Source organism: Garra rufa, chromosome 1, assembly GCF_049309525.1.
Source record: "Garra rufa chromosome 1, GarRuf1.0, whole genome shotgun sequence".
NCBI lineage: Eukaryota > Metazoa > Chordata > Actinopteri > Cypriniformes > Cyprinidae > Garra > Garra rufa.
Genome location: NC_133361.1, coordinates 99275388 through 99289593, shown reverse-complemented (window position 1 = coordinate 99289593; position 14206 = coordinate 99275388). Strand labels below are relative to the sequence as shown.

Sequence of the window (14206 nt, the reverse complement as noted above, 5' to 3'; positions counted from 1 at the left end):
ATGCTAAAATCATGCTAGCGACTTGCTAGTCATGCTAGAATCATGCTAGCGACTTGTTAGTCATGTTAAAATCATGCTAGCGACTTGCTAGTCGTTCTGAAATCATGCTAGCGACTTGCTAGTCATGCTAAAATAATGTTAAAATCATGTTAGCGACTTGCTAGTCATGCTAAAATAATGATAAAATCATGCTAGCGACTTGCTAGTCATGCTAAAATCATGCTAGCGACTTGCTAGTCATGCTAAAATCAGGCTAGCGACTTGCTAGTCATGTTTAAAATCATGCTAGCGACTTGCTAGTCTTGTTAAAATCATGCTAGCGACTTGCTAGTCGTGCTAAAATCATGCTAGCGACTTTGCTAGTCGTGCTAAAATCATGCTAGCGACTTTGCTAGTCGTGCTAAAATAATGTTAAAATCATGCTAGCGACTTGCTAGTCATGCTAAAATCATGCTAGCGACTTGCTAGTCATGCTAAAATCAGGCTAGCGACTTGCTAGTCATGTTTAAAATCATGCTAGCGACTTGTTAGTCTTGCTAAAATCATGCTAGCGACTTGCTAGTCATGCTAAAATCATGCTAGCGATTTGCTAGTCATGCTAGAATCATGCTAGCGACTTTGCTAGTCATGCTAAAATAATGCTAAAATCATGCTAGCAACTTGCTAGTCATGCTAAAATCATGCCAGCGACTTGCTAGTCGTGCTAAAATAATGATAAAATCATGCTAGCGACTTGCTAGTCATGCTAAAATCATGCTAGCGACTTACTAGTCATGCTAAAATCAGGCTAGCGACTTGCTAGTCGTGCTAAAATCATGCTAGCGACTTGCTAGTCATGTTTAAAATCATGCTAGCGACTTGCTAGTCTTGCTAAAATCATGCTAGCGACTTGCTAGTCATGCTAAAATCATGCTAGCGACTGGCTAGTCATGCTAGAATCATGCAAGAGACTTGCTAGTCTTGCTAAAATCATGCTAGCGACTTGCTAGTCATGCTAATATCATGTTAGCGACTTGCTAGTCATGCTAGAATCATGCTAGCGACTTTGCTAGTCATGCTAAAATAATGCTAAAATCATGCTAGCGACTTGCTAGTCATGCTAAAATCATGCTAGCGACTTGCTAGTCGTGTTAAAATCATGCTAGCAACTTGCTAGTCATGCTAAAATCATGCTAGCGACTTGCTAGTCATGCTAAAATCATGCTAGCAACTTGTTAGTCATGGTAAAATCATGCTAACGACTTGCTAGTCATGCTAAAAATCATGTTAGCGACTTGCTAGTCTTGCTTAAATAATGCTAGCGACTTGCTAGTCTTGATAAAATCATGCTAGCGACTTGCTAGTCATGCTAGAATCATGTTAGCGACTTTGCTAGTCATGCTAAAATAATGCTAAAATCATGCTAGCGACTTGCTAGTCGTGCTAAAATCATGCTAGCGACTTGCTAGTCGTGCTAAAATCATGCTAGCGACTTGCTAGTCATGCTAAAAATCATGTTAGCGACTTGCTAGTCTTGCTTAAATAATGCTAGAGACTTGCTAGTCTTGCTAAAATCATGTTAGCGACTTGCTAGTCATGCTAGAATCATGCTAACGACTTTGATAGTCATGCTAAAATAATGCTAAAATCATGCTAGCGACTTGCTAGTCATGCTAAAATCATGCTAGTGACTTGCTAGTCATGCTAAAATCATGCTAGCAACTTGTTAGTCATGGTAAAATCATGCTAGCGACTTGCTAGTCATGCTAAAAATCATGTTAGCGACTTGCTAGTCTTGCTTAAATAATGCTAGCGACTTGCTAGTCTTGATAAAATCATGCTAGCGACTTGCTAGTCATGCTAGAATCATGTTAGCGACTTTGCTTGTCATGCTAAAATAATGCTAAAATCATGCTAGCGACTTGCTAGTCGTGCTAAAATCATGCTAGCGACTTGCTAGTCATGCTAAAAATCATGTTAGCGACTTGCTAGTCTTGCTTAAATAATGCTAGCGACTTGCTAGTCTTTGCTAAAATCATGCTAGCGACTTGCTAGTCATGCTAATATCATGCTAGCGACTTGCTAGTCATGCTAGAATCATGCTAGCGACTTTGCTAGTCATGGTAAAATAATGCTAAAATCATGCTAGCGACTTGCTAGTCGTGCTAAAATCATGCTAGCGACTTGATAGTCATGCTAAAATCATGCTAGCGACTTGTTAGTCATGCTAAAAATCATGTTAACGACTTGCAAGTCTTGCTTAAATAATGCTAGCAACCGCATAGCAACCACATAGCAACACCTTAGCAACCACCCTGGGTACCTTAGCAACAGCATAGCAACACCTTAGCATCTATTCACATTCAAACTATTTATATCTTCTAACTATTTATATCTATAAATCTATCTATTTTCAAACTATTTATATCTATCTAGCCTATCTATCTTCAAACTTTATTAATCAAACTAAAACTATTTCAAACTGAAAACCTTTAAACTTTCTTTAAACTAAAAGCTTTTAAAACTACTTAAAACTTATTGGCTAGGCTTTCTCAAGCCAACTTAAAGTTTGCTAACAAACTTTTTATCTAGTTTTGTATTTATTGTACTAAAAAATAGTATTAAGTATATGTTAAGATAAACTTAATACCATCTAAGTGTACTCAACTGTGCTATTTTGAGACACCATGAAATTGAACTAAAATGTGCTTTTAACATACTATATCTGTATTTAAAAAATATATTTAGTTACAACTAGAAATACACTTGAACCCTACTTTTGAACATTTATAAATATATTTATGACTAATTTAAAGTATAGCAATAATATATTAAAAGAATATACAAAGTGTGAAAAAAGTGTGCTAAAATACAATTTAAGTACACTTAGTGCACTTCCCTAATGTACTTAATGTACTCTATTTTCGGCCACTAATTTTGTACTCAATATACTAAAAGTTATTCTTAAGTATATGTTAAGATAAACTTAAGATCATCTAAGTGTACTTAACTGTGCTATTTTGAGACACCATGAAGATGAACTAAAATGTGCTTTTAACATACTATCTCAGCATTTCCAAAAAATGTATTTTGTTACCACTTCTAATAGGATTGAAACATATTTCATATACCTTTAAATATACTAATTATACATAAAAAATAAACTTACTGATTATTTAAAATACATAAATATATAACAAATGTATGCAAGGCGTATTTATAATGTATTTCCCACATATTTTTATTACAAAAAAAATACACTTGTTGATTATTTAAAATACATGAATAATATATAATAAATTTATACAAAGCGTAATTATAATGTCTTTCCCACATATTTTTATTAATAAAAAATACATTACAAATACACTATGTATACATTTATTATATATTATTCATGTATTTTAAATAATCAAGTGTATTTTTTATTAATAAAAACATGTGGGCAATACATTATAAATACGCCTTGTATACATTTGTTATATATTATTATTGTATTTTAAATAATCAGTAAGTTTATTTTTTATGTATAATTAGTATATTTAAAGGTTTATGAAATATGTTTCAATTGTATTATAAGTGGTAACAAAATACATTTTTGGAAATGCTGAGATAGTATGTTAAAATTAAACACACCTGATCCAAGTCCTTCAGGCTTAATTGAAAACTGCATAGTATGTGTGTTGGAGCAGGGTTGGAACAACACAGTGCGGGCCTCAAGGAACTGAGTTTAACACCCCTGCTTTAAAACCTGTTTTCAAAAGCTTGTGTTTACAGGCCTCCAAAATCAGGCTGTCGTGTCAATGAACAGCCAAAACGAAGTCTGGAGCAATGGCCCTGCCAAAAAGTAAATGGGTTCAACAGAAGGTACTCCTAACCACACCCCCACAGACAGCTTTGTCCAGTTTCTCTTCTCCCCAACCTTTCAGCATGCCTGAACCTTTTATTATGTCCATTGCTCCTGAACTGCAGTTATTCCTACTTCGCGAACTCTTGAAAAATTTTGTTTTTAGTTAAAGGAGAAGTCCGGTGTGATATTGATCTAAAGTGTAATGAATCATGATACTGACTGTGAACTTACCTTTCATAGTTCATCTCGGTTTGTCCCCTGCACTTCGAAATCTGGCACTAGTTAGCCGATGCTAAAAACAGGCTGTTGCTGAGGGTGGATCGGGCATCGGACTAGCAATGTAAATAAATCACTGTTTTACACCATTTACGAGGCACAAAGTAGCTCCACACTTCATTGGTAGACTTCCAAGGGCCCTTCCAACGAGACATTGAGAAGTTTGAAAAAGCACTGGTAGTTTATTTACAAGAAGACATATACAGACAGTGGCTGCATCCGAAATCGCATACTTCCATACTATTTAGTAGGCAAAAAGCAGTAGGCGAAGAAAAAGTATGCATGAAATCTCAAACACCACAAAAGAGTAGGCGAGATTTACCAGGATGAAGCACTTTTTCTCGTGAGATTCAAGTGTACGTATACCTAAGTATCGTTCGAATATGCCTACTTAACTACTATATAGTAGGGGAAATGGGTCGTGAGAAGAGTAACCACAAAAGTGTAAGCGAGAGATCCCTGGATGCCTACTGCGTCCCGCCCAAATTTCGAAGTGCCGATCGAGGGATACTTTTCTACTTTTCTATCCCAGAAGCCCACGGGAGATCAATTGATAATTGGAAGGCTAGAGAGCCAATGGTGACTTTTTTGCTTTTGGAGGGAAAGTTTATGATTCTTAAAACACTAATATGTTGCATAGGTATCAAAAGATAACATATATGTTTTAGATCATCAAAATACAAATTCAAGGAGACCAAATGTGTTATATGTGTGGTTATACTACATAGTGATCTATCATAACACATTAATAAAAACATTACACAATACAAAAGAAATGAACAGTAATAAAATACACAATGATCTAAGGATATGCGTGTTCATTCACAGTAAGTTTTTTTCCAAGAATTAATAAAAGTCAGTTCTTATGGCAGTATGTGTCCTTTTTTTGAGTATTAGTTGGAATTATAAAAATTCTCTCTACATACTTTTGAGTCGTAAAGATTATCTGGTCTGGCAGAGGAGTCCTGGATGCCATACTAAGACCATTTATCATGGCTGCCAGTGTTGTGGATTGGGTGAGGGGGGTCTGTGATCATTTCTTAATCTAATGAAAAATTGATTATTTGGTAAATCTAATGAACTGTGTCTGATTGGTCCAGACCCTACATTGTTTTTGTTTTTTTCCGAGCAACACATAGGCAACAAATAATGACGGTTTGTAGAGTAATTTACAACAGCTTCAGATGTAGCTCAACCAATCAGAATTTTTATACATTTTGGTTGAAACTCTTTCCACACTGAGGGGATCTGTCAGCCTTCTCTCTATTGTGGATCTTCATGTGCTTGTAAAGGTATCCTTTACTAGAGAAACTCTTTCCACACTGTTTGCATGTGTAAGGCTTCTCTCCAGTGTGGATCTTCATGTGCTTGTAAAGGTATCCTTGTTGACTGAAACTCTTTCCACACTGTTTGCACGTGTAAGGCTTCTCTCCAGTGTGAATTCTCATGTGAATGTTAAGGTATCTTCTACTAGAGAAACTCTTTCCACACTGTTGGCAGATGAAACACTCCTCTTCTGTATGAGTTCTCATGTGCCTTTTAAGCTGTCCATTTTTACTGAAACTCTTTCCACACTGTTGGCAGATGAAACGCCTCTCTTCTGTGTGAATTTTCATGTGGACTTTAAGGGATGCTTTTTGAATGAAACTCTTTCCACACTGTTGGCAGATGAAAGACTTCTCTCCTGTGTGAATTTTCATGTGGACTTTAAGGTTTTGTATTTGACTGAAACTCTTTCCACACTGGCAGATGAAAGGCTTCTCCCCAGTGTGAATTTTCATGTGGACTTTAAGGCTTTTATTTTGAGTGAAACTCTTTCCACACTGTTGGCAGATGAAAGACTTCTCTCTTGTGTGAATTTTCATGTGGAGTTTAAGGTTTGTATTTTGACTGAAACTCTTTCCACACTGTTGGCAGATGAAAGGCTTCTCTCCAGTGTGAATTTTCATATGGACTTTAAATTCTCCTTGTTGACTGAAACTCTTTCCACACTGACGGCACTTGAAAGACTTTTCTCCTGTGTGAATTTTCATGTGGACTTTAAGGTTTGTATTTTGATTGAAACTCTTTCCACACTGTTGGCAGATGAAAGGCTTCTCTCCTGTGTGAATTCTCATGTGTGTTTTAAGGTTTCTATTTTGACTGAAACTCTTTCCACACTGTTGACAGATGAAAGGTTTCTCTCCTGTGTGAATTTTCATGTGGTCTTTAAGGGTTCCTCTTCGAGTGAAACTCTTTCCACACTGTTGGCAGATGAAACGCCTCTCTCCGGTGTGAATTTTCTTGTGGACCTTAAAGTTTCCTTTGTGACTGAAACTCTTTCCACACTGTTGGCAGATGAAATGCCTCTCTCTGGTGTGAATTTTCTTGTGGACTTTAAATTCTCTTTGTTCATTGAAACTCTTTCCACACTGAAAGCAAGTGAAAAAACTCCTAGTTCTTGCCTTTTGAGCTCTTTCTTGTGTAGATGTATTTTCTGACTGTAAGCAACAAAATGATTTTTTTCCAGTTATGAGAACATGATTCTCAAACTGATCTTTCTCTTCAGTTTCATTCAGTACTTCCTTCTCCTCTTTCAGTGCTGTTGGGCCTAAGGTGGGAAAACAAAGAAATAAAAGTTAACCCCAGTTTAATGCCACAAAGCAGGTTACACCAATCATGTAGATTTGTAATGCATGTATGCTAGATCTCATATCACGGTGTCCAAACCTGATCATAGTCTGGTGTCCTATAGAGTTTAAGCTGGCTGCTATACAGTTTATTCAATCTAATAATAGTTTAGGAAACCTAGATAAAGATTGATCTCAATTATGATGTAGCATTTTTAAATGTCTTCTAGGGGATCAAATGCAACAAAAATAAGAAAGGCTAGGAAAATGGACAAACTCCCCACTCAACCATCAGATGAACACGTTATCACACAATAATTCTTTCTGAGGTTTTATTGTGGGGCAATGATGTTAGCCAATCATAAAAATGGGCTGTTACGGCGAGTCCCAACCACGTTCCTTGAGGCCCCTAAACACTGCATGTTTTTCATGTTTCTCCAATTAAGTGATTAATTAACTGGTTCAGGTGTGTTTGATCTGGTTTGGACCTTAACTTTGAAGGATGGTAAATCTTTAGGCACAGGGTTGGGCACCCCTGCACCAAGACCTAAAATGGATGACAAATGGTCAGACAAAGGAGAGATGCAAAATATGCAATGTTGGGTGCCTCCAGGAACATGGTTGGGAACAAGCGTGCCGTAGGTGTCCTGAAAAGTGAAGCCAAAAGTTTTCGATCGCCCCCCGGTGGCTGGCTGCAGTATAGGTCATAAACCCCGCCCTCTCCATGTAATCTAATGGGACGTGAGCCAAACTAAATAATCAAATTACACGGCAAATAATTTTTTTCCAAAGGTGATTTCCATCGTGTGAGGTAGTTCTTATAATGCTGATTCATGCTCAGGTGTTCGTTTTTCTAATAAGTTTGCATTTAAGTAGTTATTTGATGCTATAAAAACGGGGTGTGGTGTCATGATTGTGATCGTGCGATTGGGTCTGCGGGAGTTTGGGCGGGACTTTGACACCGCGGCTCCGCCTCACGACACTACTGCGCATGCTCTGGCTCCAAACGAACCTCTACTGCACATGCTCTGGCTCCAAATGACGTAACTTCCCCCAAGATGGTAGCGGCCATATTGAGCTGTTTTGGCTTCACTTTTCTATAGTGGAAAGAAGCGGAAACGCGTTGTCCATCTTTTTTACAGTCTATGGTTGGGAACCACTGGTCTGTTACAATGACCTATTGAATGGAAAATGCCCAAAAACTTACTGCAAAACAAACAAACACATCACAGACCATATCCTTTAAAAGAGAACAGGCAACATTTTTACACCAATTGAAAGTGAAGTGAGATGTGAAGATGGTGAATTTGTGCTCTGCATTAAATCCATCCAAGTGGTCATTTATGGAACCACTTTAACCCAGATTGATTTGTTATCTTATCTCAAGTCAGGTTTTGACTTTTCTTAGTCTTTCCCCCAGAGCTTGACATAACACTAAATCAATCATAGATTCATTCAAGTAAATGTTTGTTATATGTACGATTATTTCCACCATTTGTTGTTAATTTATTCATAAGCAACAATACAGTTATATAAGCTCAAACATAAATAAGCATATCTGTGGTATTTGCCACATTGAATCGATTACTAAGACGCTGTCATAAAAGAAAAATAAACAATGAAAGAAACCATCCTGGATATTTAAACCAGAAGTATGCATGATAACCTGCTTTGTTCTAGCATCCCCAAACACCCTTGGAGTTAAACATGGAGGTGAAAATATTATGCTTAATCCTTAATCCAATAGAAAAACTGTGGAGGGAGCTGAAGGTTTAAGTTGCCAAATGTCAGCCTCAAAACCCTAATGTCTTGGAGAGGATCTGCAAAGAGGAGTGGAACAAAATCCCTCTTGAGATGTGTGCAAACCTGATGGCCAACTACAAGAAACGTCTGACCTCTTTGATTGCCAAAAAGGGTTTTGCCAGCAAATGCAAAGTCATGTTTCTCTAAGGGGTGAAATACTTTTTTACTCATTAAAATGCAAATCAATTATAACTTTTTTGAAATGCGTTTTTCTACTTTTTTGCTGTTGTTGTTACTCAAAATCAGCAGGGGATCAAATAATTATTTTTCCCACTGTTGTAATTTGAACTTTTAGGCTATTTAGTAAGCATAGTATGCTGAATTTTGAGTATTTAAGTCATGTGAGAGATCAGGACAAAATAAAGGGACTGAAAAGTAAAATGGAAGTGAAGGTGCAGTTCAGGAGAGGACTTTGAATTATTTTACATGTTGCATAGTCTAACGATTTAAACCTTTTTTTACGTGATGACCATACAAAAATAGGGTTGTCCATGTTTCAGAGATTGCTGTGGGTGTATGGGATGACCTGGATGAGTGTGAGATTTCCCAGACTGAAATTTTGTCCCAGTCCACCCCTGAGCTCCAGCTTCAGGGAACAGAGGATTCAACTCTAAGATACGAAAAGGGAACTCTGATGCTCCCTTTGGGAACACTGTACTCATAGGTGACCCTTGAGAGTGAGGGGAGCACTGCTGTGCTCAACCATAAAAGCCACCTAAGAGAGGCAAAGGTGGACAACAATTTTTGGTGCCTCACGGAACATGAGAGAGCAGACTCAACTCTCAGAAATCAAAGGAGAACTTAGAGGCTCACCTTAGGAGTGACATGATCATAGGCAACCCTCTAAATTGAGTTAGGGTTAGGATAGCACTGCCAACTAAGTCATAAGGGCAGTCACATGATGGGAGCTCCTGGGAGAAGCATGCAGAAGCATAAGACACCTGGTATGATTGCCTCACAAAGTTCCATGGAGCAGAGGACTTCATTCTCATAGATGAGAGGGGGGCCCAGATGTTTTCTTTGGGAGCGATGTGCTAATTGGAGACCCTCAAGAGCAGGGTGGCGAACATCTGCCCTGGAGAGCCACAGCCCCACAGAGTTTTCCTTCAACCCTTAATCAAACACACCTGAACAACATAATCAATGTCTGAAGGGTTATTAGAAAGCTAATTTAAGTTATAGTGTAAGTATTCTTTAATTATATCCATTATAATAATAATGGATATGCAATATTGGTTAGTGTTTTTGAACATGTAACAAGGAACATAATTGAAAAGAAAATAACATAACAGCCATTACCTCATCCATGGTTAAACCAACAACTAATAAAATACCATTGTGAACATTATGAACCCCACCACCACCCGTCCTTGTTGGAGGATGCTGAACAGACAGAATAAAAACAAATAATACTTCAAAGAACTGTTCTTCTTCTGAAAGAACTTCTTTCTAATGCACAGAATTCCAAGAACTAAACTTTATCAACCCCTGACTGGGAGATCTGGCAGAACAAAAGTTACTTTTTTCCCGGTACTTTAGCCTACTTTGTGTAATAACGAAAACATTTATTTCATTGAAAAAATAAGTCCAAAACTCTCTATTTTAACACTTTGAACAATAGGGCTCTACAATCTTTCTTTCTTTTTTTTTTTTTTCTCTTGTGCGTTTTAATTTTTCTGATAATCAAATTAAAGCATAATTTTAATTTTTGGGTTTACTGTTAAAATCAATACATGGAAGAAAAATTATATTCATTTAAAACGTTTAAATAATAATTGTAATATTTTTTTCTACAATTAAGGGGTTAATCTTGTTGTAATATTTATTTTTTATCATATATATTGTTTTGTCAATTATTTAAATAGGAATATATAAACACCTACATTATACTGTACAAAAGTAATACAAGACTAATATTGTTCTTTTATGTGTTAAACTGTACTTTTATTTTGACAGGTTGCTGTGAAGTTTCTGTGTACAGTATGATATGCTGCTAGTTTTCTCAAATGAAACGTTGAAAGTTAACACTCACAGCAGCTTTGGAGATTGAGTTTATCTGTTCATGTGAGATGCAAATGCCAAAAATTAGCAGGAGCATCATGTGTGCCTCAGGATGTGTGTAGTAAAAAAAATAAAAATAATGCGTCTCCACCATTCATACAGACAGAGGCAAACGGAACATGCAGGATTCATATTAAAACAGTCTTTTTGCATTTCAGTTTTCACAGACACTAGTCCATATCGCGATTTGAATTATTAATCCAAAAATCAATTAATTCCGTGGCATTCCGTGCTATAGTAGATTCCGGTTTTTTTATGCACGAGTCCGCGAACCAGTCCAAGTTTTCGTGGGAGACATTGTAAACTCACTCACTCATGCGGGCATGCACTGCAATCTCATGAGGAAATGCAGCTTTTTGATATAAAGTTTTTCTTGTTCCCGAATACAAATATATTTTTTTTTAAGTATTTGTTCGAAATAAGTATTTATAAAAAACACGCTATTTGTGCCTTTCCGAATACCGTATTCGGGTTTGGCTCCACCCCTAATATATATATATATATATATATATATATATATAAATATATATAGGGTAGAGTGGGGGAAAATGCCCCCCACCTGTTTTTTTCCCAAAATAACCACTAAAGATACATTTTCACTGTTGCTATGCACTACGTTGGCAACGGGGATAAACAAATCTCCTTGTTGACACCAGCTACGTGTTTTACGAGAAGAGGATTACATGGTAAATGCCCCCCCCCCTGGTAAGAAAGGGGGTATTTTACCCAACTGCTGGGGCAAAACGCCCCCTTTGTACAAAAATATGACCAGTAAAAATACTAATTAATAATGAAGGCTGAGCAATTTTAATATTTGGTGAATAACTCCTGCCATAGTCACTCAAAACCGGGATGGCAATTCTAGTCACATTTATGTTTTGTTTCACTGTAATGTCACATTTTCCTTAAGGGGGCATTTTCCCCCACTCTACCATATATATATATATAGGCTAATTCCATAATGTTACAACTGAACCAAATGCATGATGTCTACACACATTATTCATTAATATCTTTTATTTATCTTTAAGAATAAAAACCAACCTGTTTGTTCCTCAGTATCTTCATGTTTGACTCTGAATGTTTCTTCAATCTTCATGTCTTCACTCTCCTCTTTAATAAACACCATCTTTGTTGGTTCCTCAATATCTTCTTGTTTCAATGTTTCTTCAATCTTCATGTCACATGGATCTCTGATGATTCTCCAGGAGTTTTTCTGTGTGTTTGTACACTTTGTCCTGTTTAAGATGACAGTAATTAATAGAAAGAAAAATCAATGCAAACTCAATCAGCTCCTAGTTCAGTAGTCAGTGCACTAGTAAGACAGTCAGAGAGTTAATAGACTTACATATAAAATTTATAAAATATACAAATTACCAAAAAGGTTTATATTTAGGCAGGCTATTTTTAATTTATAACTGATATTTATTTGTACATCATATCTAATATATTACACTTTCATGAAATCATTCTCGGTTGTGATTCACTCGTTTGTGTTTGTTGTTGTCGTTTGTAGTCCGCGTGCCGCTGAATCGAATCACTGAATCATTTCACAAATGATTTGATTCAAATGATTCAATTCTCAGTTTCTCTCATCACTTCTTATCTTACACGATTGATTCATGATATAGAGAGAGAAATGAGACGCACAATTTCTGTTACTAATGGCTAACGTCTTCAGTATCTCTAAAGTATTACAACGTTATATTTAATAACGATGCATTTACTTTACATAGCTTGTAAAAACAAAGCTTGATGCAGCAATATTCATTGGTTTAAAAACTTTAAAACCACAAACCTTTCTTCAGGCGACTCACAACAGATGAGGAGCGCGGCGCAGTTTTATGACGTCACATCATCAGAGCAAAATAAAAGTCCCATTGGTGCACTGCTCTCTAGAATCACAAATATATCATAGAAATGTTGATTATAGAATAGAATTTCGTACCCATATGATGATGCTTTTCTAAAGTTACTAACATCGTGAATCTATTAATATTATTCTCTATTTTTATGTACATTTATAACACTTTGTTTTATGTTGATATACCTTGCCATTAAATTCACATTAATCTAGTTAATGCTGCTGTGTAACAGTTACAAAGGTTGTATGATGGCAAATTTGATCTAGCACTTTTTTGACTATTGTAATCAATCTCTTGTTATTTTGTTATTTTGTTTGTTTATTCCTTTTGGAAAGTTGCTGAAACACTGTCAGGGTTTTTATTTTTATTTTGCTATTGAAGCAAATGTGTCAGTTTCTATCTACCACTACAGAAGTTTATTTATAATGAAATATGACTTAGATTTCCCCATAGTATTATTACTTTTTAAAATTTGTATATAATCTGTGATAAAATATGATTATAATATAAACAAGTAACATATTAAGATTTCAGTTTTGGAAATGCATTTACAAAGAAAAGTCATTAATAAGAGATCCACACTGAAAATTAACAAATCTTCTGTAAGGATTGGATGGAAAGATAATATGGTCTGTATTTGATATTTTCTATTTCAATGGTAATGTTTTTTTATGGTGATTTGGTTTTAAATACTTTTTTTTTTTTTTTTTTTGCAGTGTAAAGGAATATGGTTAATTCATTGTTACCTTTTCAGTTTCGTTGATTGGCAAAAATATGCCAACATATTAAGTTCAATCCATTTCTTAATGAGCTCATGAGCTACATCCTCAATGTCTACATGATTATAGTGAAATTAAAAGCAAAATACCTGCAATATCCAGTTAGAGCAAGTAGTAAACTCAGAAAAGAAGATCAGGAGAATCTTCATCAGATCTTGATTGAGATGTTTCTGTGTGTCGCTGCAGTCATCCAGACTGACTAAACACTCAATCACTGGAGTTTTAGACAGATTTCAGGATCGTCATTAGAAGATAAAATATTCAAAGGATGTAAGCAGTTACAGGAATTTGTGCAGATTTACAGCGACTCTAATCCAATCAGCAGAACAATAGACTCATTATCACAGAGATCAGGGAAAGTCTCACCTTCAGCCTCTGCATTCATATTTAACTCAGATATTGATCAGAAACAAAGACACCAATTAAAGAAATGAGGCAGAAACATCAACAGCCAATAAAGACAAAAGATGACACTTAGCATCATTTCACATTCATATTCACACACTCCTAAAGAGAAATATATTCATTTAAAATTTAAATGACATTTATCTTTCTGATCAACACAATGGAAACAGTGACAGGAAAACCAAATATGGGCATTAGAGAACACCAGGACAAACAAGGACAAGGAGCACATTGTAAAAAAAAAAAAAAAAAAAAACACAAGGACAGTCCATAGGTGTGACAATCATTACTGCAAAAAACACAATTATATTGGTTGAAATAAAATTATTGCTTTGGAAATTAAGCAGAAATTTTCAATTGTAAATTAATCTCTTTTTCTTTAGGTGTGTGTGAATACAAATGTAAAATGAGACTGTCATCTTTTGTCTGTGATACTCTTGATACTTCTGGCTCATTTCTTTAATTGTTGTCATTGTTAATGCTAATGAACACTTGAGTTGTGTGTGAATGTCTTTCCCTGATCTCTGTGATCATGAGTGCTATAGTTAGAGTACAGTATAGATCTGCTCACATCCCTTG

The 14206-nt window shown here is 35.8% G+C and overlaps 1 pseudogene; it reads right to left on the bottom strand.

The window, feature by feature from the left end:
• LOC141322867 (uncharacterized) overlaps positions 1–11707 on the bottom strand; it is a 677976-nt pseudogene extending 666269 nt beyond the window's left edge.
• Between the last annotated feature and the right edge of the window lie 2499 nt (positions 11708–14206).